Below are 23,379 nucleotides of genomic sequence, written 5' to 3'. Positions count from 1 at the left end.
CGGCTGACGACTACAGTCGAAATGTTGGCTAGTCGGGTGGAAGAACTACTGACCTTCAAAGCTACCGGAGAGAAAACTGCACAAACTGTTCTGCAGATACAGGGGTCGCTCGATTCTCTTGCCGCTAAATATGAATCGGTGTCGTCCACTGTGACTGCGAACCCGAGAGCAGTCGGCGAGCTTGGCACGCAGGTAGATATACTCTCCGCTAAGATTGTTGCCCAGGCTGAGCTGCTTGAGAAGGTTGGCTCTGAAATTAGCGACTTAGAGCAATACAGCCGACGCTGCAATTTTGAGATTCATGGTCGGCCAAATAATCCCAACGAGGATTTGTCTTCCTTCTTGTCAGAACTGACCGCGAAGCTAAACATTTCGGAATTCAAAACGACCGATGTTTCTGCCGTTCACCGACTTCCCGCACGGAGCAATACCATTCCGATAATCCTTGTGCAAATGCACACTGTCTCGGCCAAGCAGGAATGGCTCGCTGCTCGAGGGGTCCTACGTGAGCTTGCTCATGACAGCACCTTTCCGCGGCTTTACTTCAATGACAATCTTTCGCGTGCACAACGGGAGCTGTATCGGCAGGCAAGGCAGAAAGGCAAAGAAAAAAAATTTTAATTCGTCTGGACCAAAAACGGCAGGATACTGGCTAAGAGAGACAAAGATGCACCTATTCTGTATATTAATAAGGCATCTGATCTCGGGAGTATTGCATGAGCATGAACAAAGATGCCTTCAAGACATGTACTAACCTGAACGAGGTCTGTAGTTTCTTTGCAAATCCTAATGGTTGTGCCTTCCGTGCTGTTCACGTCAACATTCGCAGTATTAGAAAGCATTGGGACCATTTTCAAGCCTTAATTACTCCTTTGAACTCCTACTTCGATGCAATCGTGCTTACCGAAATTAACATTCCGTCCACCTGTATCGATCAATATCAGATAGTTGGATACCATGCTTTCTCATACACTCGGCCAATTAAGAGGGGAGGAGGCGTGGTAGTTTTCATCCGAGACACTTGGGCGATAACTGAGCTAACTTTCTCGTTTTCCCAAGCTGAAATTGTAGCAGCGCACCTTCCTTGTCACTAATTCTGCTTGCGGTTTATCGCCCACCGTGCTGCAATGGTCGTATATTTCTGGAAGAGCTGGATGCCGCCTTGGCCTCGATGTCGTCAATGGACCATGTTTGCTTAATTGGGGATGTCAACCTAGATACTCTACGCCCTTCAACGACGATAGTTAGTAATTATCTGGACGTCATTTCGAAATGGGGATTGCTAAACACGATCTGTGAACCCACGCGTGAAGAATTCCTTGCGGGTCATCTTGTCACATCTTGCATAGATCATATAAATATACGCGCACATAACTTGAGTGTCAAATCTGCCGTTATTGCAACGAAACTTGCTGATCATTACATGGTTTGCTGCTCTCTAACAGATGACACTACTGACTTGGTCACTCCAAATGAATTCAAACAAATTTCAATTGTTGACCCCTTGACCTTCGACAAATTCGTAATGAAACATGACTGGTATAACTTTTTAATGACCGTTCCTCCAGGCGACGCCTACGACAACTTTGTAACGCTGTTCATCGATTTCCGGCTTGCAGCTACACGAGTTTGTAAAATCAAACAACGTAACTTGAACCAAAAATGGATGTCGACAGAAATACTCGCGGCTATAAAAGCAAAAGACTTGTTATGGGTTCAAACGAAGAGAAGTCCTAACTGTACTGATTTGCGGCTTCGATTCAAAGAGCTTCGAAATAAGGTCAATGCTATGATACGTCTAGCAAAACGTAATAACATACGAGCAAAATTTACGGACGCTCGTTGCGACAGCAGGAAAACATGGTCCCTAATTAACAATCTTAGAGGTAGTGATGTAAACGCTAATCTCCATGTTGATCTGATGTCTCGTTTTTCTTCAAATGGCCCTGCCATCGATAATGATTTTAACTCACTTTTTTCAAAAGTGTCTGGTGTAGCGAGACCTCATCCAGATATCTGCACATTGCAAACTAGTATTTCAGAATCTGCCTTTCTTCCCATGCTTTCGGAACATGACCTGAAAGCGATCCTTTTCAGTCTAAAACCAAATAAGTCCCCAGGAATTGATGGTATTTCAATTTTAGAGCTGCGCAGAACTTTCGAAGCAATAAAAGATGTGCTACTACTCATTTTAAACAATATTATTACCACTGGTATCATTCCCGATAATCTGAAAAATGCGCTGGTCATTCCTCTTTTTAAAACTGGCGCACGCAACAAAATCGAAAACTACCGGCCTATTTCTATCCTTTCATGCGTTGGGCAGATATTGGAAAAACAACTGCTCAAGACGATGAGCAGCTTTTTAAGCAAGCATAGCGTGTTATCTCCTAGCCAGTATGGCTTTGTGCCGAATCGGGGCACACAGTTGCTGCTTGAAGATTTTACCGATACATTAAACTCTGCGTTTGAACACAATCAGATTGCTTGTGCACTGTTTCTCGACGTCCGAAAAGCGTTTGACAGCGTCTATCATAGTATACTACTAACCAAACTTTCATTGCTAGGCTTTAGGGGTGCGTATTTGCGGCTTCTGAAAAACTTCTTATCTCACAGGCACCAACTTGTGTCTATTGGAAAATTTCGCAGCAACCTGACTGAAATTAAAGCTGGCGTCCCCCAAGGATCAATTTTAAGTCCATTATTATTCAACTTATACTTCAACGATTTATCTAATGTTGTGAACGTCAACTTATATCAGTATGCTGATGACACTGTCCTTGTTTCATACGCTCGAAGTTACTCTGACGCCATTTCTTCTTTAAAAATGGCAACAACAAAAGTTATGGAGTGGTTTCGGAATAATGTAGTCGTTGTCAATGCGTCCAAAACTCAACTAATCTGTTTCCACAACCCTGTGAGGCAAGTTACCATGTCGTCCCCATTATATTTGCACACATCACATTGCAATCCCTGTTCGTGTGACCCTGTGCAATACACTCGTTCAATTAAATACCTTGGTGTTTTTTTGACAGCGATTTATCCTGGAATTCTCATTTCGCACATATTTGTCAAAAACTTCGCGCAGTGTCTTGTGTTTTGTATAATATAAAATTTTACATGCCAATGTCTGTCCGAAAGCTTGTAGTACATGCCTTAAGCTACAGTGTAATCCGGTATGGGATATCTACATATGGTCATGGCGCTCAACATTTGGTAAACCGGGTCAACTCCGTCCTTCGTGGTATTCTGAAGCATGTTGCATATGATGTCTCCCCCAAATCTGATGTGTTTAAAACTTCGTCTTTACCAGATTTCAATTCTTTGCTGCTAGAAACTGTAGTCTTAAAGCATTTTTGGAGAAGCCAGTATAAAATTCCTTATGTTCCTGCTCGTTGCCTCAGACCGAAGAATCCTTATGTTACACCCCGCTGTAAGACGAGATACGGTCGAAGACTCCGTAACTATTACGTCCCCGCAATGCTTAATTCAATTCCCCAAAGCATACAAGACGTGAAGACGAAATGTGGTCCCAGAAAGGCTCTTAGACACATTAATGCGTGATAAGAAGCCTGTCGTGTTTTTTTCTGCTTTTTTTTATTTTTCACTGTTGTCTACATCCTAACAACTTGTTACTGATGGCTCTGTCGCTGTCTGCCAGGCACTGCCGTTCAAGCCCACTGCGGCTTTAGCAGGCCCGATTCTTGTATTGTACCATACTCAAGTCATCAATAAAGTATTATTATTATTATTGTTATTCGTAATCAGTGGTATTGTATATGTGGTCCCTTACCTTAAGCTCTACGCTGCGGAGAAAGCCAAGATAGAATGAATCATTAGAAGGGCGTATAAGCAAGCCTTGGGACTTCCAGCAAATACGTCAAACGAGAAGTTGCTATCACTCGACGTGCACAACACATTAGACGAACTTATTGAGGCCCAGAGAGTGGAGCAGTATGAAAGACTTACGCAGAGTTTGACGGGCAGACGCATATTAAACGACATCGGAATATCCTACGAAGCACAGCACGGACTGCGGGGAGACATCCCAAGGAAAATAAGGGAAAATCTCTCAATACTCCCAATCCCCAGAAACATGCACCCGGAGTTTCACGAAGATAGAAGAATCGCAAGAGCGAGAGCTCTCCACAAAAAATTCAGTAGTGCTAGGGACGTGGTCAATGTGGACGCGGCGGAATACACAAATAGAGTATGTCGATAGTTGCTACCAGTCTAGAGGGTGACTCCAGAGTTAGTGGCAGTGTAAAAACAGGAAAGGCTGAGGTGGCGGAGGAGGCTGCCTTAGCACTGGCAATAGCCTCCACGGAGGCCAACATCATAGTCAGCGACTCCAAGACCGCCGTCAAAAACTATGCCAAAGGAAGAATCTCACCGGAAGCGCTACGAATTTTAGCCAATTATCGTGAAGATCGAAAAGTTTACATTATATGGGCATCCGCACACTCCTCCCTTCCCGGGAACGAAATTGCGCACAACCTGGCTCGAGAACTGACGGACCGAGCAGGTAACACGCAAATACTGGGAACGGAGAGAGACCGGATGACTAGCTTTACAGAGATAACCAAACACTATAAATTGGGCAGGGCCCGTTTCCCCCCGGCACACTCCTCGCTAAGTAGACGGCAAGCGACAGCATGGCGCTTGTTGCAAACAGAAACATATCCGAACCCGGTGGCCTACCACCGCTACTATCCAGAACTTTACACCGATAGATGCAGATTCTGTCAAGAAAGGGCGGACTTGCAACATATAGTTTGGGCTTGTCCGGGGACACCCATACAGAATAAAACGCACAAGACCAGAGAGCCGTGGGAGACCGCGCTGCTCAGCTCTGCACCGGAAGACCAACTTAAGGCAATCCAGCAGGCCGAAGATGCCGCCAGAGCCCAAGGGCTCGAGGCCGTCATCTAGGTAGAGACGCCTAGGTCTCACAAATCTGCTACACAAATAAAGTTTATTCCTCCTCCTCCTCCTCCACATTGAAACATTTCAAGCTTTTCGTCTCCTTGCTCTTTTTTTTTCTTTTTGGTGTTTGTTTTCTTTTGGGCAACACGTCGCCATATGTGTTTCAGATTGTCCTCCTTGGTCTATTTTTTTTCTTCCTGCTTATTGTAAGCTAAGCTTTCTTGGACAAGCTCTCCGGGACTTTGCTGAGCATCTGCCGCTGAATGGCCCACTCACAGAACACGAAATAATCAATTACTTGCCGCACGACCTGTGCTGCCTACACGCACGATCTTACACGCACGACCTGTGCTGCCGACTTTGAAGAATCCTCATTAGGGTTCCTCGCAGTGTGCATGATGCACACTTGTGCACCATACGGTACACCTAGAGTGGAAATACTGTTCCGAATGGCAAATTTTTAATTTGACCTTGTCAGTCATATAGGGCTGACGGTTTTATGATTTCTTGGGATTTAAGTATGTATGTATTGCGTGTGGATGATAGAATACATCTGCACGTGCGTTGCAGACAAAAAAAAAGATAGAAAACACCTGCACGCGTACTGATTTCGCGCCAACTCCAAGTAGCTCTTTTATATACAATTGCTGCATGCGGCACAGCAAGTGCGCGCGAGAGCCGTGCACGCCCCGTTTACAATAATTGTTGGCACAGCACGCGCTTCAGCCTGCTCAGTGAAGCACGGCTCACGTTTTGTCCCCTGCGCAGTGGCTGACGTGTCCCACTGACATGTGGAAATGCATATGTCGGCAAGACTGGCAGATGGATTAACGACCGTCTGCTTGCGGATCACGCTAGCGCTCCTAATGCTGCACAAGGTAATTTGGCCATTCAGATGGCAAAGCGTAGGACCCAATAATTTCGCGAAATTATCCAGGCTCAATTGATAGATAGGCTCGGTGTTATGTGTGTTAGTGCACCTTCCGTTGTACAGTCGAAACAGGAGTATCATTATCTTGCCGGGTTCTGAGGCAATTAATGGGCACTGGTATTCAGTTTTCAATATTAAACTCTTCGTGAAAATAAAATTAAATGGAAGTCAGAGCTCTTTCACTCTGCCTGTCCTTTTTTAGGTGCAAAGCACCTTAGGAGCCCGGGCTGTCGGCGTCTCCTGTCGTCGTCGTCGTCGTCGTCGTAGTCACGGTAAGCAAGCGGCTCGTGCTCGCGCTCCGCACGCGCTCGGCACGCGCTTGTGCCGCTTAAGGTCTCTAGATTCTCTGCTCTTTAAAGAAAGCAAAAAAAATGTCACAGTTTCGCCCTAAGGGCGAAGCAATGAATGCGATAGCAACACCGCAATGTCATACGAAGTAAGGTGAGCGGCTTTGGTAGCAATATGAATTGTAGTAAACATGAGCTGATTAAGTAAGCCGGTGTGCTGCGGCGTAAGTACACCGACATGAAGAGAGACTCGATGACCACGAGAAGGCGCGTGTGAAACGGTGGTGTTGATGAGAAGCGCTTCCCGTGGGCAGCGCGTGCGAAGGGACACACCTGTAGCGCTGCACTGCCGATCCGGGCAGCATTGCATGTGTAGCGTGCGTTGGAAAATGTGGCCCGACTATTACTAACTGAATGAACAAGCGTGGTGTGAGCGCGCACAAACAAACATGAATAGATCACACTGAATGACTAAAGACAACGACCGTCAAAACTCTGGCAGCAAGCGGATACGCCGCAGCGGCGAAGGTACGTGCGGTCTTTCGCTTCAACGGAAACTGAGCGGCGAATGCACGGCGCATAAAGGTCAGAGCCGTGTGGAGATAAGAGACGGTGCGAGCGAGCGACGAGCGCGGTTGTTGGCAGAGTGGAAGTGCGCCCCCCCGCTCCCTCCGGCGCTGGCTTCCCGCTTCCTTGCTTGCGCGTGGGAGATTGAGTGCGTTCGCTCTCCGTGATAGCGCGCATCCCCGCACGCTTCCGCTCGGGCATACGGCACGCGGCGAAGATTTTATCTATAGGGAACCTCACGGCGACGGCGACGCCGACGGCAGAAATCCGGTTGAAGTGTCCATATAATTGCTATCGCAATAAAATATCTAGGCACTTTAGTGCCACTTCTCCTGCGTTCGTCGTCGTCGTCTTCCAGATCTGGCTGCGTTGCCGCTCATCATTCCAGCGTACAACTTCCCTTCTCTTCTGTCGTCGTAATGGGGAGGCCGCGTTTACGGAGGTATGAGCTTAAGGCAGTACGAGCCCATTAGCGGTGCATCACTGCATGCTTCGCACCTCCCCGGGTTTCACGTTAGTGGAGCTGCATTTTGCTCAATGGGTCATTTGATACTAACGCATAAAATTTAATTCACCGCTCAAACAGAGCCTACGACTTAACTCGTGCTAACTGTAATAACTAAAAAAACAGTAAGAAAGGCGTCGATGGTGTCCAAATTGCCTGGGAAGTTTAAAAAAACACTGATGGTTTCGCCATTACTTCGTGGTAAAATACATCATCAAGATTGTCCTAAAGTAATACTAGTGACGGCTTGGCCGCACATCGCGCTTTTTTCCTAGTATATGTGCGCCGTGAACACCATTGGAATAAATCGTTAGCAACTCTCCCGAACACTTGTTTACAGCATTTGTTTAACATAGCTTCCAAATGTGCATCGGATCTGCATAAGTTTTCGTGTGCGTTACATGCTATCCGCTTTTTTTTCTTGTTTCCTTCGCTGTGGATTCTCTGTGTCCCAAATGTCTCGTAGGTATTTTGTTCATTCCACTTCAAAGCGTGATGCTTCCTATATTCAACTTGTTCGGTCCAGATGAGATGGCCATATGTTCTTCAACGAACAATTGAACAGTAAATAGCCTTATTTGAAGAAGCAAATAGTTATTGAAATGGTTTGTATTAAATAATAAACTGGTTATTGAAAGGCTAATTTTACCCGCACAACACTTTCTCATGCAGATATTTACATGCGACGAACTGCGAGTCAAGACAGAACATACAGCAAAAATATTTTTTTATTATTTTAAGAACAAGAAGATACTCGGCATTCACAATCTCTGGTGAGCAAGCATTTATCAAAACAAGTACGTGACGACAAAACTTGGAACAAACTTTCAGTTTGATGGCAACATGAAGTATTTACACAACTCGTAAAATGCAGTCGTCATAGTAGAAAAAACACATTAATTATTGCTATTTTCTAATCTGACCATCGGGAGCAAGATCGTTTGTAATAACAAATAATGTAATATTTTCACTAAGCGTATGACGGTCTTTCTACGAGGCATAAAATAAGGTAGCAAATGTATCAGAAGAATGAGAAAAATTTTCGCTTTCATGAAAAATAAAAATGTGCAAGTTGGTACTTGCTGCGTTTGTCAAGCAGTTACAAGCTGCTAAAAACAGAACCTATATATCAGGCTTAATTCAACACAAAATTTTGAATAGAAATCGAAGTAACTTTTATTATACAGCTGTAATAAAACAAACTCTCTGCGAAGCTTTATCAAAGCAGCTTCTAAATATATTGTTCAGTTCACCGAAATTTTAACTTGTGCAACAACGTATTCAAAATTTTGAGCATTGCTGCATAATTTCTCGCTCTCATGTAAATTTGAAATATTATGCCTCGGTTACGTTGCTGCTCAATGAGAACCCTGTGCCTGTTAAATGCAGGCAGTTGCCAAGTTCAGCGTACGTTCTCGTTGTACAATAGAGGACAAATATGTGAAACGTGAAAACAATAGTATACTAACATGGTTCGTGTTTGATACCACACTCTCGGGGCAATAATTAGATTTTTGGCACCCCTGTGTGAGTAGCTACAAATGTGATTCACTTCTAATTCTGTGCGGAAAACATGACGTCCACGTCAAACTGGTATGCTCATTATTGAACCGGTATTAAATCTGAAATACACACAGAAAAAGAAATCAGTTTTGTTTTGTCTCATAATTTGCGTTGGTGAATCGAATGGGAAAGGACTGCCTAATTTTTTTGGCAATGGTGCTGATGCTGCTAGAAACACCTTATCACAAAAACCACTGCTAATTATACGGCTCACATGCTGCTCTACCGTGCACACACGAAATTGTAAAAGCAGAATTAAGGCTTCTTACCGCACACCGCCATTAGAGATCTCTCAAAGTCTGTAATTGGATATCGAGAGTGTTTATTTTAGATACTGCAGGAAAGAAGCAGCCAATGGGGCCACGCATTAGGTGGAAAGAGGAGTCTAAGAACTGAACCTGATCACCCTGTGTAACCTCACAGGGGAACGACTGTTGAGCTATTTATTTCAATATTTCATCACATTCATCACATCTCGCAATATGCGTAGTGAACTATTCTTATCACTACACAAAGGCTGGTCTACCCGGCATGGAAATATATCACTCCGCACTGGAGTGACTCTCCAAGGCGTAGCAGATTTCTCAATATGTTGGCCATTTTGTAAAGACACTCTGTAGACAACCTGCGGAAAACCAGCAAATGATCAAAATGTTCAATGAAACTATCACACTACTTTACAGGAAGCTTTGACCACCAAGAAAATAATTTTTGAATATCGACGACATGCAGGTTACAAACAGCGCCTCTCACATAGTTGCTTTTGTCTCATGGAAGTGGACAAGTAGGCCAGATCTACAAAATAAATGTTTTTCTATTGAAAACAGTGATGTCTATATTTAAGCAAAAATTCCGACACCTGCACCTACCGTGTATTGCGCTCGGATATAATGGCACTATAGAAATATTATCGGTTTTATGGACCTACGCACTCGAAGATACACCTAAACTATTCAGCCTTGTATGCCTAATTGATGTAACTACTCGGTTCAAACTTAAGTTGTCTGTGGCGTTTCTTCACCATCTCTCTTTGTTTCAAGCTCGCAAACTTCTTCGCCAAAGGACACAAGTCTTTCAGCTAAAATTCCTTAAAGGACATAACTGGAAAGCATAAGCCACATAAATGAACTACTTAATGCATTCAACAAGGTTTTATACGAAATTTAATTGCAATGAACTTTCCCACCGTGCTTTCCCCACACCATAACTCGACAGAAGAAGGAGCATCAAATAAAATTTCACTCAGTTAATTCAACCTCATATGGTACTGACAGGATATCATCATGCGTCCTGATGCACGGTGATATAACTTCTTATGTAACACGACAACATAACATAACAATAACGACACGTCCTGCCAAGACGTTATTCTCGGCCTTGAACACGACAGCCGTGTGTATACGAGATCATTCGACCACGGATGGCATGATACAAGACAAAAAATAAAATGACAATAAATGCGCACTTTCGCAGACGTCGATTAGTGCCCACTCTTCTTTCCTTCGTACAAAGTTTTAACTGACCATTTTTCGGATCCTGTCCACTCAGGCGCAGAATACGCGGGCGGTGAAGTGCGCACGCGCACAGCGCTGAGCCATGAGTGTGTTAGTGGAGCGGCATGTGCGCTTCGCTATCGCTGATGCTTGAACTGCATCAACACCACCTAGATTTAGGAAAGGAAGTTAGGAAATTTGCAGGCGCAAGTTGGAATCAGCTAGCGCAAGACAGGGGTAATTGGAGATCACACGGAGAGGCCTTCGTCCTGCAGAAGACATAAATATAGGCTGATGATGATAAGATAGCACAAGGCCTACGCATTCCGATCCATGTGCTACCTGGCCCGACTGCCATAGAATCTAGTGGGGATGCACCCGCGTTAGCAACAGTGATTTCGACGTCACCGCTTTCGCCACGCCAGCCTTGGCAAAGGAAATTTCGGGCCAGGTAGCATGACGTCATAGATCGGAGTGTCTGTGCTGTCTACTGTGCTGTTGACTGAATCCACACGATGGACTGATTCTCTCCGTGCCACCAAATTCCGCTACGCGCAAGGGCCCCGGAGGTTTGGTGCTCGCAGCGCACCAAGCCTGCAGCTCGGCCACGTCAGGGCCGTTTAGCTTAGGTTACGTCACGTGCTCGACAGTTCACTGCGAAGCCAAGCCGTGTTTTCAGTAACCGTGACTTTAAATCAGACGTCACCATTGGTATGACAATTGCGCGAAACTCCTTCCTGAGCAGTGAACTTAATATCAAAGTTATTTATTGGGAGAAAATTAAAGAATGTCGTTTTTGTTTGTCGCAGTAGTTTTATTTCGCACAGCTATATGGCGTCGCAAGCAAATTACTTCCTGGCCGCTAAACAGTGAGGTTATATAAAGCGTGATGGGTGTATTCTTGCTCCGGTAAGGCTGAGCGGCTGCGCGTAAACAGAGTGGACCTGAAAGATGGTCTGAGAAAACTGTCGAAAATCAACAGCCATAGAAAATATCTTTGCGCCCATATAAAGAGACGAAAAAGATAAGAAACGCAGGCAGATCAACGAGAACAGACAATGTGGTTTGCTACCATTCACTAGGGTACGGCGAAGAGAACGGTGGAAAGAAAGGAAAGCTTGAGATAGACTGCAGACACGCGATCACAGCACGGGATCACGTGGAGAAAATGAAGACCAACTAAGGCTAAAGAAGTTTGTGGGGGTTTGTGGTCGTTAAGAACTACAGCAGTGCTTTCCCAACTGAGTTAATTGTGACAGTGCATTGATGATGTTACGTTTAGACACTTCTTTCATTGTCCAGTCGCACGATTTTCACAGAACTGAGTTGTCACATTCATGACTATGGCGCAACAAACACGTGCGCAAAATAATGCCCTTAACATGACTAATTATCAATGCATGGTTGGTTAGACGTTAAACGTTGATAAACATATAGGGTCACACTGCCTGCCCAACCACTGATTTAGATCTTCTCTTTCGACAGCACAGTTGGCATCAAAGTGGCCTCAACTACTTAATGGAAACGGGAAATGTTCAACGGGCACACTTTCAACACACTTTCAGCACACTTTCAACACTTCCAGCATATTGATCAACCACATGCGCCTATTTTGCACACAAAAAGTAAGAACCAATAAAATTGTCCTAAACACTACCATACTACGCAGCAAATGCGAATTGCGAAGACTAAGAACGGACCACTTTCATGTAATGCAGTACACATGCTCACGTGCTTTCCTGTCGAATGAACGGACGTGCTTTTATAAGCATATTGGTTAGTTAAATCATTGCTAAATATCATTGCCATTTAATAGGCTGTTTTCTACGTCCACTGTATATTAATCCTTCACAAAATAATGCGTTAACTCACTAACCACACATATTCTGTCTCAAAGTTAGGTATCACCGTGGCCTTTCAAGAAACTATTCAGACCAATACATAAGTCCTATGGTTGACAACGTTGCTTGACCTATCGATCTAAGAGCTGTGCCGGTTGTCTGAAAAATATAAAAGAATAACTGTTGACTGTAATCAGATTAAGTGAACCCTGTGCTTCCAGGCCTCAACTGCAGAAAAATGCCGTGACTTCACGTAAAGAACAACTGCACGTTTCACTGCCTAACGTATCAAACTTTTATTGTGTGAGAACAGCCACACATAGCAGTACATGCACGTTGGCTAAATTGTAGAGAATTCGAAGAAATAAAAGTATCGTTGGTCCCTTCTCTTCTCATTTCGACACATTAGTCTGTTGAGAATGCTTTCAACGCAGGCACATAATGTGACAGAGGTCTCATTACCGAGAAAAGCCCTGCTGTCAGTTACCTAAACAGTTATGCAACTTTAAATGCACGGCAACCAGAAACACGCACGCCTTTCTGAATGCCTCTAGATATAGTCTCGATAAACACACAACAGACAAAGTGTGTTTCACCATAACAGCGTCACTCGAAAATTGTTAAGTGTGAAAGAATGTATAACACGACACATTTTTCTTTCTGAAGACAATGGCACAACGATGCTCTATGTACAAACAGACTGGTGTAATGCATAAGTTAAGGGACACATACAATGCCGCCTCGTTCGGGGCATCATGAACACAGTTTCGATGGAGGAGCGTGGGAGATCTCGTCAGACAGCACTCAGACTCTCCTTATAGTAGCATCCGATGTTCTAAAGGAAGATGGAGCCAGCGAGCAGCCACGTCAGTTCCGGTAACCATAGGACCTAGGATCCCGGCAAGCGCTGTGGTGCGGTAACAAGGGCTGGGAGTCTTCGGCAAGCAACGCTAGAGATCAATTCCTGCACAGAAGAAAACACAGGGAAATATTCGTTAAAGGGCGTCCCTAGGGCACTTGATGAATTGCAATGTTTTCTCATGCTATGAAAAAGCTGCAGTGTTCTCATACAGCTGTCTTTACGCAAAATGTTCTCACAGTACAATAAAGACGGTGTACAGGAGTGACCATCTAGCCAGCAGCGCACTAATGTGTATGCCAGTGGGCGTCTGTTCAGAAGACTTACAGCGATCCCTAAAGCACAGTAACCCGTTATATAGAGTAGTTCCCCATATAATCGCACAGATCTTGTTCCCCCTATACTGGTGTGTCTATGCTACAGTTGTTCCCGTGGCCACTGGTAGTTTCTCGTGTATGCACTTTCATGACCACATCACGTGCCTGCTTTCCATAATTTCCGCGACTGGTTGTACGCCCACAACTAAGCTAGAGTAGTCACGTGGCTGTCTATGCAATAGCAAACGACACCAAACAAGAACGATGCCTGGTAGGATAAGCGAGGTACGCCAAAAATGATACCACTGTATGCTGCATTTTCAGACGTTGGCAATGTCTACAAGGATCATTCTTTATCCAAAGCCATTGTCACATCTTTCAAGCGGCAAAGTATACTGTGCCAGCGATGCGCGCCTTTGTGTGGTTCGCCCGAATTGATAATAGGGCAATAACCTCCATTATTTATCGCCGTCGCACTCCTCGCGGCCGTGCCCTATAAGCAACCCGCAAGTTTGTATGACCCGCCGTCTTCGATGCTCCAATGCTAAGCACTGCTGCCTTCCTGTAGAAGTTAACCTCAGTTGATTACCAGCCAATGTAGAAGTCACACCTGGTGGCCAGGAATATATGTAACAAGTAGGAAATAATCAGCAACTCCGCTGTCGCGAAGAAACGCGTGTTGCTGGTGTCGTTTGGAACATTCAAAGGCGCAGGCGTGAAATAATCGCTAAGCGTCGACCTTTTGCTGCGCATCGAACAAGCTCCACTGAACCCAGGGCAACAAAACTATGTGTTTAAGTGCTACGTGCTACAAAATATGGCCGTTATGACTCTACTGTATTAAGCATTGTTCGTGCATGAAATGGAACAAAGTAAGATACAGTGGTAGGTTTCATACGGCTGACTGCTGTAATTGTTCTGTGCACATCGGTGAGACTACCTGTGTGGCCTTTAGTACCACTGTCGCGAAAGCGCAGGGAAATAGAGAAAAAAATTGCCAGACTCAACTGTAGTTGATGTCTACGTAATGCGAAACATTCTTGATTTGTACAGAATGATTATATGAATAATGTAACTGCTGTGTAGTGAACGGCTACCTAGAGACCAGGGCTGTGGCGTTTATAAGATAAGATGTTTGTAATGACCAGGTATAAGATTGCAAGCAAACTAAAACCCGGTGACGTATACCCAGTCATCCCTGGCAAGTAATTTTAGACTGCACTATCGCTGGGATCACCCCACGAAAATGGCAAGACAGTTGAAAACAGTACAAGTTCTCCCGCGGGAAAATGGCTGAAGTCGGAGAAGAATGCCACGCATTAAAATGTGTCGATGCTTAAAACACTCTGCTTCAATTTTTCATGCGAAATTTACACCGTGAAAAAAATAAAGAACAAAGCAATCAGGCTGGTATGCTCGACAATGGTTTGTGTACCTTTTCTATCACTAAGAAAAGGTGTATAGTTAATTTTTTGCGCTAAGTACTGTGGGACGCAACAGGGACGAAACAAACACTGGTTAAAAGCGAACACAAAGTGACACGGGGGAGTGCAACAACTTAAAAGAAAGGAAACGAACAGTCATAGTCATCTGTTTTGCAAGCAGCAAATTTGTGTGCTCATTTCGCTTGCACGCAGATGAAATATGCGGCAACACTGCGGCCAACGACACTAAAAAGTTTCTGAGCATCGGAATCACCCCTTAATAAGTACAAAACTGAGCCTACAAATGCACGTTCATTTTCTAGGTGTACTAGGTAGACTGCTAACGCAGAGTATTTAAGGACTTAATCAAAGGTATGCAAACATTAGCGCATTTCAAAATGTCATGTCGGTTGTATACCTACGCCTTGGGCGTTTCATAAGCGCTGGTTTTTGCAAGAATACTTCTACCTCCAATATTGTAACGGGGCAGACCTATTACTCCGCCTTTTGTAGGAACATAACTTTGTGCGAGACACGCACAAGTTGCGATCATGTGAGTTGTTCAGGCCTGGCGTTGACGTTAAATGACCTACTTCAGTAGTATTGAAATAAAGTGTGATAGTACTGTCGTTATAAAGGGTCGTCAAATGTCACAGTACAGCCGTTATGCGAATGGGAATACCACTATCGCGAACCCCCCATCACGTTACGAAAGTAACATGATGCGCAAATGCTAGAGTTCCTCAGGTAAGGAAACCGAAACCGGGGTATCCTCTAACTTACGAGGAACCTGCTCATACAGCTGAATAGCAACTGAAACTCATTGTGCAGTATTTTAAACTAAAGGAATAAAATAACTAATTAACTGAAAGCAATCTTCTCATCATCTTGGATATAGCCGCAGCATGGTCGTTGACTCGTTGTGCTCTATGCGTCCCGAAGCGTGATCAGTGACAGAAACTTCCGAAGTAAACGCGACAACAGCGGGTTGCATTATTTGTATTCGCATATGTCGAGGAAGCCATGGGTCACTTTAAGCGAAAATAGGTTAAATTATGAACAAATAAAGTTCATATGATATGTCGGAATCAGTCACAGTTGGACGTCAGCGATCTGCCACAAGCAGTCGAGAGTAGTCGCTCCTCTAACGTAGTGCTTGAGGGCGCCCGTTCTTAATTCAGCTTTTTCGTCGTTTACCACAATGTTTTTTTTTTTTTTCTTGCGAAGACCTTTCAGACCCTACAGCATGGTACTACGAATACGGCCAGCCCCTTCCTTCGAACGTCCGGCCCCATTGTCCACTGTGTAATCAGGCTGGTAATTGCTTGCGGGGACAGGCAGTTCAAGCGTAAGGGGGATTCACAGCTTGTTGAGTAAATGACGATAAAGGCAACGGAGCGGGAGTCACTCTATCTGCACAAATATGGTAATCACGTACAAGGCAATTTTTCCTGTTCGCAGATCCTGGCTTTGGTCACACATGTCTGTACCGCTTCCACGGGTCGCACTGCCCGTTTGGAGGGCAATCATGAAAGTCCAGTGGACCACATGGAGAACAATCAGTCATACCAGCCGGTCGCGCTAAGTAGAAGCGAACATTTAGGCGTATAAAGTTCATTGTTTGGGTCTGATGAGAAGACAGGTCTCACTAGTTAAGGCACAGCGGTTAAGTCAGTGTCGCAGTACATTGCAAATGCAACTAACGTGAAGCAACATACGATACAACTTTACGTTGGTGTATGGTCATCAGATCAATGCAGCCTATGGCAAGAAAAAAAAATTGTAGCGCTGATGCCATGCGTATGAAGACATTTGCCCTCTGTTGCTAGAATGCCCGTGACATGATACTGAAAGATACCTTGTGAAACGAACTCTAATGGCAATAGTCCGCAGGCCTTTAAGCCTTAAGGCCCATAACCAACAGATACACTGCAACGGCAAGCGCTAGTGGCCCTTCAGATATTTCTGGAAGGATTAATATGGAAGGGAGGGGCCGTTTACCTGCGGCACCAAGAACCTATTTATATCAGAGGCTCCGGCAACAGTCACCAACGCCGCACGCATTTTGTGCGAATGTGGGCAAAACGCCGACGGCGTCGACAACAGTTCTGCGTGTTGCCGGTGCTGCTGCATGTCCAAGTTTATACAGCTGATAAAGCTACTATCATTACTCCGTATAGCTCTCTACAAATTTGCTATCGCAATTGATGCTTCGCCTTTCAGGTGAAACTGCGACAATTTTTTAGACGATCGACTGTATCAAAAGACAAATGATAATTGTGATAGTCGATTTACCGGCCGCTCTATTCAACCGGTGCGCACACGAGCACGGCCGCTCCGGTGCAGGTTCGAGGCATCGTCCCCGCCCACGAGGTGCCCCAAGGCGACCTCTCGGCGGCTCTTAATGCGGTGGGGGGCGAGGCATAAAGTGGTCGCTAATCGCTCGTCCAGTAGAGACAACGGCTGCTGCCGTGCCCTCCTCTCGGTCACTGCCGGAAGACAGCACCGGAAGCGAGGAGGAGGATGGACGCTCTGCGGCTGTTTTTCGTCGAGCTAAATGCATGCACCGCTGTGTAGGCTGCAACTGGCTCTCGGTTTCCCTGCGCTAAAGCGCTTTAGGGGTGAAACTTAGTAGCTGGAACGCCGTCAGTTCATAGTTTTCTTGGCCTCTGTGGGCGCTGCTATCCCTTTCTCTCTTCTTTTTTATTTTTTTAATTATTGAGCACGTGGTCTGACCTGCTTGCTCCATTCGTTTCATCTGTTACAAGTCCATCAACTACGATAATAGGGCTGGTTGATGCAAGTTACTTTTCTTTTGTGCTTGCCGGCAGTGTTCTGCGCTAGCAGACAGACAACAAAAGACGAGTAAGAAAAAATAAATGTATTGGCTGCTGTGCCGTATTTTGTCCTCTTTACTGTGCTTTAAGACGTAAAGAGAAAAGTTAAACAATTTGTGCGTTGATATTTTCCCATATTCATTCATTCATTATTTTATTTCGCATCTTACAGTACAGATGGAGGGGTGTGAGAATAAGAATCAGTTTGATTGTGACGATTAGAAATAAACAAATAAGTCAATAAACAATTAAATAAAGCGAGGTGTGGGCAGTGCAGTAAAGTATCGCCTCAATCAAGTAAGCGTTCGAACGCGCACAGGACCACACATGTTGGAAAACCCACCTATCAGTAGTTGCATTTCAAGACCGTGAAAATAAGCACAACCGGGACAGCAGTCACGCGCAGATGGTTTTCTTTACGCGCCAAGCCTTTATAGTTACACACTGCTTTCTGGATGGGCGTCCGACAGCGAATGCCCTTGTAACGATGACTGCGCACTGATGTAGTGCAGCGCGATTTGCTCTCGCCGCGAAGGTGACCGGCGCCCCCGTGCTCCACCAACAGCGTCGGGGTCCAGAGAGCGTGGGAACCGGGACGCGACACGGACCGACGCCGGCCAGCGCATCTCGGCGCCCGCTTGTCGCGCGCTCGGTGGGCCGTGAAGGCCTCGCTGCAACGCGCGTGACGCCGCGCCCGCGTAATCACACTGTTGCGGCCTCTGCCGGTTTGCATTCACGGCGGTGCGTAATATTGCGCGCGCAACCGTGTTTCGGTCCAACGATGCCCCGGTCGCTGCTCGACGGCAGATCCCCCCCGGACCACGGTGTCCGTCGCTTCCCGATGACACGTTCGGCCCCGCTGTTACCGTCCTCTTTTTCCGCCTGCCGCTAGATAAACGTCTTTCGGCTACGTTCATCGAGAAGAGGGTAGCGACGCGGCGTCCCAATAAAGTCTCGCTAGACATTGGCTGCCGTCGCAAGGAAACAACACACTGTCGCACTGAAGAGTCCTACTTAGTAAAATGAAATTGAAACAAATGTGTAGGTCTCGTGTGTAGAAAGCAAAATCCGATTGCGAGGCACACATCAATGGGTGACTAAGGAATTGGCACCCTGAGGTTTCTTTAAAGTGCACTTAATGGACAATACACAGGCGTCGTAGCATTCCGCCTGCACGGGATCGCACCCGCGACCGCGTGCTCAGCAGCGCGAACGCCACAGCCACTAAGATCGGGTGTTCGGGAATGACTGTGGACCACATTGAGTTCTTTCACGTGCACACCAAATGTTGGACGAGCGCAGTTTTGCATCCCACAACCATCCAAATGCCGCATCATGCCGCGAGACGAACCCACGGATCAGTGGGCAACTGAACCAACGAAGCTGATCTTACTGCCGACGAGACCTAGAAGAAGCTTGAGGGCAGTGCACGATTGGGCCAGACAGAGAATATCTCTTGTCGCGTGCTGAACATTTAATCCGTCTCTGCTTTCTTTTTTTCTTTCATTGCCGTGTCTTTGAACATCTGCTCATTTCATGTGACGTGCTGTGTCTGAAGATACAAAAGTAAGTTGATATTCAGCGCCCTCTTAGTCTTCATGCGCAATGAAATCGACGCTAAGCGGAGAAAAAATAAACTGCGTGCAACCAACCGCCGCTATGACGCTGCTGGACGTATAATCTCTCGTGCCTACGTCATATATATAAAAACTATCAGAACAGAAAAGCTTGAACCCCACGCTCATATTGCAATCTACTATGTGACGCAAAGCTTTAGCCAAACCGTGTGTGTTGAATGTTAAGCAATAAATCTGTACAATTCTGTTGACTTTCATCCTGTGCTGCATGCAATTGGAGATCGCCTGGAGAGGTCTTCGTCCTGCAGTGGACATTAATATAGGCTGATGATGATGATACAGGGGTTATAACATGTGCCCAGCTCGCGTTAGTCAAGATGTTCAAAGAAAAAATAACATTAAGAAATCACGGTGCCAGATACGATTATAAAACCTACGGTGTCCGGTCGTCAGAGGTCTGACAATAGAAAACCATAAGTCTTAAAATAGGATCTTGCATCGTGTTTTTTTTTATCTTCTCTTTTTCTTTGAACAGCTTGACTAACGTGAGCTCGGACGCCACATATAAGCCCGTTCGCGACCACTTGCATTCGACGCATTTATGTACGAACTTCCTATAGATATCCACAGATATATCCGCCGAGGTACCGGCTGACCCAGCCGCCACGACCAACCGGCGAGGGTAGTCAGAAAAAGTTTTGCTTTAAAATTATGATGTATAGCCAAGGTAAATAAGTTGTCAACCACTTAAGTGCACCAGGGATTAGCTACGCTAGGATTGGCTAGACATGAAATACACACGTATAGTCACGACCTCTCCGCGTACTGCAGATAAAATAGTGCGCGGCAACTCTAAGGATCTGCAATATAGACACAATCCGGTTATCTTATTCCATCGATAGCAGACGTGAACAGTGAATGACGCCTATTTTATTGCTCTCCGCAACACGTGGCGGGAAGGATGTATGTCGCAAGCAGAATCCCAGAAACACCAGTTCCATTTCTGAAGCAGCCACGCGATGTATATCAACGGACCGTTGCCTATCATTCGCAAAAGCTCAATGCCGCGCATATGGCGCTTTGACCCACTTTTACCTTTAGGAGCTCGACGAACATCCAGGCCGTTTTCTTAAGCTTCCATGAATGAACGACACGGAATAAAAAAAAACGAACAGAAAGCGAACGTTTCCTGTGAGCACCGCGAGGTAAATGAATATAACGAAATGCGACTCTACAAAAGCTAAACAAAGAAAGGGTGCGAGCAGACCCGCGTCCCTCCGTCCTCTTCGTTGAGGCTGCTTTCAATTGTGGACTTAGACGCACCTTAAACGCGTCGACCGCAGAGCGAGCGAACTTTCTATTGTGCCAGAGCTGCGAAATACGCACGTGCTGTTTCTACTCCGGATCAACTGCTCAGAAACGTTTCTCTACGAAGCAAGGGTGGCCTAACACAGGGTAGCAAAAAGCACATAAGTAAACACGACACTACAATAATATCGCGTCGAGGCCGAATGAAAAATTTAAAAAAAAACCTCCCCACAAAATAAGAGATAACGAAAAGAACATAACGGCGGTCTTCGAAGCCGCCAAGTGAGCTACGCCGCGACCGTTCACAATCCAGAATCGAAACCCCGTCATCGTAAAGCGGGAGAGGCACACACACACACACAAAAAAGATTAAAATAAAGCCTCGAGAGTAGCGAAATTCAAAAATGGACTGCAAGTGTGCCACAATGCCAGTCGCGAGGCCACCGAAGAAAGAAAGAGACCCGAAGGATCATCCCTGCCATCCAAACCCGCTCCCAAGAAAGGATAGGCGCAGTCATCGTCTTGGCCTGGAGTTGGAACGCACAAAACGACTCTGAATTCGCGGTCTGGTGAGACTGGTGCCGATTTCGAAGGCTCCGACGCCCACCTTCGCGGGAGATCGACCCCGAGCCCATCCCGTTCTTCCTCCGCTCCCCGAACCCGCGCACGCACGCAGCGCCCTCTCAATGGCAGCTCTGCCGAGTCTCGTCTGAAAGCTCCGCTTCCCAAAGCACACGACCGGCGCAACCGAAATCGAAACGGCGACAAACAGACAGACACAAAATCGCCTCCGACACAGTCAGAAGTCTTATCAGTCTCCCCACTCGGAACCTCTCCCTGCGCACACAGGCACACCAACACCATTGCCTTAGCACGGAGTCCCTACTTTACCCGGTCTTGCGCGTACCGCCACAGCAGCCACAATAGGAGCCACACCAAATCTTTGAATGGTAACCAATCCAAAACCGAACTGAACCCTCGCACACACATCGATATCGGGCCGCTCTGGTTCCCTGTGCTTCCGTCTCTCTTTTTTCCCCTCCAACCCGAGGGTTGCACAGGCGGGCGTTGTTCGTGCAGTTTCTTCGTGACTCAGCAAGCGAAATTCGTGAATGCAGGGGCCATTCGGAAGGAGGGCTAGCAGAGGCGACAAGGATTGCAATGGGGGGGAGCTTTTTTTTGTCTTTCCTTCTTTCTTCCTGAATGAACGTTCCCGGCCGAGTGGCAATACACATTGGCGAAAGGAAATGTACACGCGTTCCGTTGAGGTTATGCACAAACGAATCCAGCGGCCAAGAGACGAGGCTCTGTTGTTCTCGTTGCTTCCACAAGGATACGTGGTTGAGTCCGAACAGAAAGTGGGGCGGCGCCACGTTATGTTCCCTCGAGGCGTCACGGGCGGGGGCAAATGAGCAACGCCGCGCATATGTGGGGTGGACTCGAACTGCAGAAGCGAAACGGATAGAAGAGCCTTCGATCTCGAAACTTAATGCCCGTAAAGGGAACGCTTAAAATATAAGAAAAAAAAAACCTTCGGTGAGACGGACCAAGGGGAACAAAACACTTGTGGGAAAATAAGAACGTTCGCAACAGACCCCAATGGCATTGAGAAAACCCGTAGGTGTTAAACTGATTGGAAACAAAGCGTTGCGATACGTTGCAGCAACACATAAATACACTTGAAAGCTCGTGTACTACATGGAGCGACAATGCAACGCTTCCAACGAGAGAATGTTACGTTCGCTAGTGGGGTGGCTTGCGTAGAAAAATAAAAAGAAAAGAACAAAGCTGCCTCGACACGCGGTAGGGCACGTGAGTGGTATGAAGGGGGGCTCGCGATACGATTGAGAGAGAACAAAGCCCCTCATCGACGCTGAACCTCCGGAGTGGTGGTCAGCAGGACCGCGGTATGGCGGACGGGAAGGGACGAATTGTCGCCGTTTTATTTGTCTCTCTTTTTTTTTCTTTTCTCGTTAGTCTCGCAGAATATCGAACAAAGCACAACGCTGCCAAATTTCAACAGGCACGTAAAACAAGCTCTGCATTCGAGAGGCCCCCGCCGGAAACATCAACTGTGCAGCCGCTTTCAAAGCCGAGAGAAAAGCCTTGACTGGAGAGGCCGTGCCGAGTTGCTCGTCATCCCAGCGCAACCTATATGAAGAGTTTCCAAGCAGTTTCTCTTCCCAATGAGAAAACTATTTTGCATGTATGCAACTGATCTCGAGTGTTTTTGCCACAATTCGGTCTCGCAGCGTATAGGAAACAAGTGCCAAGGGTGTCCTCGGAAGGTGTGGATTTTGAAACTTTGCGCGGACCGTAGACAGATGGTGTACTTTACATGAATGATGCGACTTACAGTGGCAATAGCAGGTGTAAACTGATATGAGCGGATCTAATATTTCCGCCGCTACGTTGTAAAGCTTAACCGTTAAGCATCCTATTATCTTTCATTTGAGAGAGTAATGAGCAATAGCGAAAAACGTTTTTCGCATGATCTCCTAATTGTTAGTGACACATGTGTATTGAGTTCGGTGGGTTTGTGCATTCTGAAGCGCGATGACAGGCATAACAGAATAGCGTCGAGGATAATGCTTTATGCTTGCCGATTCTATGCTTCGTCCTTCTTTTGCGCTGTTTCCTGCATTCCTTAATGAAACTTATGAGCTCAGGATATCGGTACCATTTTCCCGTTGCTTACTTGTAGCAAGAGCGATGTTCTTGGAGCCTGATAAATGCCTGTATACAATATACACACACGTTTCGCACGAGGAAGTTCCCAAACACATAGTTGATAAGTTTTCGCGCCACAGATGACACGGCCTGCGCTGTCAACCACCGCCCAAATCAAATTTAAGAAGTCCCTAGATCTCCTAAGATTTGTGCAAAATGTGCTTGCTCAGTTTGCAGACATTATTTTTGTAATCACAAAATTTTGTTTGTGGTA

The sequence above is a fragment of the Dermacentor silvarum genome, chromosome 9 (genome assembly GCF_013339745.2).
Source record: "Dermacentor silvarum isolate Dsil-2018 chromosome 9, BIME_Dsil_1.4, whole genome shotgun sequence".
In the NCBI taxonomy this organism is placed as follows: domain Eukaryota; kingdom Metazoa; phylum Arthropoda; class Arachnida; order Ixodida; family Ixodidae; genus Dermacentor; species Dermacentor silvarum.
Note: the sequence above shows the minus strand (reverse complement) of the source record.